Source organism: Mandrillus leucophaeus, unplaced genomic scaffold (genome assembly GCF_000951045.1).
Source record: "Mandrillus leucophaeus isolate KB7577 unplaced genomic scaffold, Mleu.le_1.0 Scaffold8, whole genome shotgun sequence".
Lineage (NCBI taxonomy): Eukaryota > Metazoa > Chordata > Mammalia > Primates > Cercopithecidae > Mandrillus > Mandrillus leucophaeus.
This window is the reverse complement of record NW_012108696.1, coordinates 4,551,103-4,554,902: the sequence shown is the minus strand read 5'-3', so window position 1 is coordinate 4,554,902 and position 3,800 is coordinate 4,551,103.

Below are 3,800 nucleotides of genomic sequence, written 5' to 3'. Positions count from 1 at the left end.
GGCTACTCCATAGACAGAGCAGCCCCCAGAGCTGCTGGTTGCCCATTTTTATGGTTATTTCTTGATGATATGCTAAACGAGGGGTGGATTATTCATGTCTCCCTTTTTAGACCATAGAGGGCATTGCCATGGCATCTGTAAACTGTCCTGGCACTGGTGGGAGTGCAGCAGTGAGGACAACCAGAGGTCACTCTCGCAGCCATCTTGATTTTGGTGGGTTTTGGCCGACTTCTTTATTGCAACCTGTTTTATCAGCAAGGTCTTTATGACCTGTATCTTATGCCAATCTCATGCTGTGACTTAGAATGCCTTAACAATCTGGAAATGCAGCCCAGTAGGTCTCAGGTCTCAGCCTCATTTTACCAAACTCCTATTCAAGATGGAGTTGTTCTGGTTCACACGTCTCTGACACACCCACCTCAGAATTGTTCCTGAGGATTTGAGGAGATCTCAGGGGCACAGAGCAGGTGCTTGGTGGCAGAGGTACTGCTGTTCTCTGTGCAACACCTTGCAAATATGGAAGGCAGGAAGGGGAATCTCTAGGGAAGGGTGCCAGGAAGATGGCAGCCTCAGCTGGCACCCAAGTGGCAATCCGGCCAGAGTAACAACACAGCTCACCCACATGAAGCTCTTTCGTGTGCCTGACTCATGCCTCATTTCATGCAAGCCTCACACCAACCCTGGAAGGCCTGAGCTTCTATCCCTTCCAAGCCAAGGTTTAGAGAGAGAAAAGCGTATCAGTTAGCTTTTGCTGTGTAACAAACAATCCCCCAAAACTTAGTGGCTTAAGACAAAAACAGGTATTTATTTTGCTCTCATATCTGTAACTTGAGCAAGGATTGGTGAGGCAGTTCATTTAGGCTCCCCGTGACATCAGCCAGAGCATCTTAGCTGGAGGTAGAGGGATCTATTTCCAAGGTGGCTCACAACTGACTGGCCAGGTAGTGCCAATTATCAGCTGGGGGCTCAGCAGGAGTAAGGAGAACAAAGGCCTTAGTGTCTCTCCATGTAGGTCTCTCCATAGTCTGCTTGAGCTTCCTCACAACATGGCCACTGGGTTCCCCCACAGCAAACATCCCAAGAGAGCAGGATAGAAGTAAATGCAAAAGAAAAATAGATTGCATCTTTATGACCTAGCTTCAGAAGTCATACAGTGTCACTTATTCAGGACTCACCATCGAGGAACTCACTAAGGCTTGTTCATGTTCAAGGGGATGAGGTACAGACTCCAACTCTTTTCTTTTTGAGACAGGATCTCACTCTGTCACCCAGGCTAGAGTGCAGTGGTGTGATCATGGCTCACTGAAACCTCAAACTCCTGGGCTCAAGCGATCCTCCCACCTCAGCCTCCAGAGTAGCTAGGACTACAGACATGTGCCACCGCATCTGGCTTTTTCTTATTGTTAGTAGAGATTAGAGATAGGGTCTTACTATGTCGCCCAGGCTAGTCTCCTGCCTCAGCCTCCCAAAGTGCTGGGATTACAGGCATAAGCCACCACACCTGGTCCATACTCCAGCTGTTTTGTTTTGTTTTGTTTTGTTGTTAGAGTTTCACTCTTGTCGCCCAGGCTGGAGTGCAATGGTGCAATCTTGGTTCACTGCAACCTCCGCCTCCTGGGCTCAAGCAATTATCTAGCCTCAGCCTCCTGAGTAGCTGAGATTACAGGCACCCGCCACCACACCCAGCTAATTTTTGTATTTTTAGTAGAGATGGGGTTTCACCATGTTGACCAGGCTGGTCTCAAACTCCTGACCTCAGGTAATCCACCCGCCTTGGCCTCCCAAAGTGCTGGGATTACAGGCATGTTCCACCATGCACGGCCCACACTGCAGCTCTTGATGGTAGAGTGGCAAGATTCTAGAAGAGCGTGTAGGGAGAGCAATAGAGCCATGGCCATCTTTAGAAATTACAAATTTTTGGCCAGGTGTGGTGACTCACTCCTGTAATCCCAAAATTTGGGGAGACCAAGGTGGGCAGATTACTTGAGTCCAGGAGTTTGAGTCCAGCTTGGGCAACATGGCAAAACCCTATCTCTGCAAAAAATACAAAATAATAATAATAACTGGCTATGGTGGTGCACACCTGTAGCCCCAGCTACTCAGCAGGCCAAGGTGGGAGAATCACTCAGGCCCAGGAGGTCAAGGCTGCAGTGGCTGAGCTGTAATTGCACCACTGCACTACAGCCTAGGTGACAGAGTGAGACACTGTGGGAGAAAAGGGAAGGAAAGGGAAGGGAAGCGGGCTGGGCGCGGTGGCTCACACCTATAATCCCAACACTTTGGGAGGCTAAGGCGGGCAGATCACAAGTTCAGGAGTTCAAGACCAGCCTGGCCAACATGGTGAAACCCTATCTCTACTACAGGTACAAAAAATTAGCTGAGCATGGTGGCACACACCTGTAATCCCAGCTACTCGGGAGGCTGAAGCAGGAGAATCGCTTGAACCTGGGAGGTGGAGGTTGCAGTGAGCTGAGATCGTGCCATTGCACTCCAGCCTGGGTAACAGAGTGACACTCTGTCTTAAGAAAAAGAAAAGAAGAAAAGAAAGATAGAAAAGAAAGGAGGGAAGGAAAGAAAGAAGGAAGGAAAGAAGAAGGCAGGAAGACAGGAAAGCAAGATGGAAGGAAGGAAAGAAGGAAGGAAGGAAGGGGGAAGGGAGGGAAGGAGGAAGGGAGGAAGGGAAGAAGGAAGGAAAAAAGGAAGGTAGGAAAAAATTACAATTTACCACACAAAGTCACTTGCCCATGGGCACATGGCTATTAAACAGTGAGCTAGAATTCAAACCCTACTAGTTGAACTCTAGAACCCCGACACGGGCAGCCGGAGTTCCATGTGGGGACCATTCTAGGTATATTAAGCAGAAAAGAACTTAATACAAGAATTGATGGTGCTTGCGAAATCACTGGAAGACGCTGAGAGAGTGGGCCGTAGGCTTCTCAAATTTTACTGTGCAAAAGAATCGGTAGAACAACTTGCTAAAGCACAGCTTCTTCAGTCCCACCCCCTCACAGTTTCAGATTCAGTAAGTAGGTCCGGGGTGGGGCCCAAAACTCCGCATTTTTAACAAGCTCTCAGGAGATGCTAAAGATGTGTGAATAAGACCACAGATTGAGCAGCCCCGGAGTAGGTAGGACCCTTGTGACACCATGGAAATGGGTCACCAAGGAGCAGCTCCCCTGTATAGGGAGAAAGGTGGAGAAAAAAGAGGCAGTTACCAGAACTATGACCTGGAAATGGGTCCAACAAAGCACACAAATTCATGAAAATAAAATGTATAGCTCCACAATCCTGCTTCTCAGCAAGACATATGCACACGCCCACACTGCCTCGCTTCCACTTTCTAAATCTCTCATGAGCATTTCTCATTGGTAGAACCCATTCTGCATCCAAAAACGGAGCTGCAAAGGCATCTGGGAAATGTAGGGTTTGGAGGAGTTTTTTTGCAGCCTCTGCATTAGGAAGACAAGCCAGGGGCAAGGGTAGGTGAGCGGGGACACGTGGAGAGCCAAGCAGTAATGTCCACCACTCTGTGCTAGACCACCAGACCCAGGCTGGAGCCCCAGTCTTCTCGCTAGGCCCTGCAGCCAGGAGTAAGGAGAGGCATGAGGCAAGCAGCATGGACATTAGCCCACAGCAACTTCAGCAGGCCCAGCACAGCACAGCACTGGGTGGTAGACCAGCAATACAAAGGACTTAGGTAGCAGCATAGTGAATAGATCTGGGTTGAGTTCCTCCTCGTTCTTTGCACAAGGCACTTAACTACTCAGAAGTATATAGACTTTTTTTTTTTTTTTTTTTGA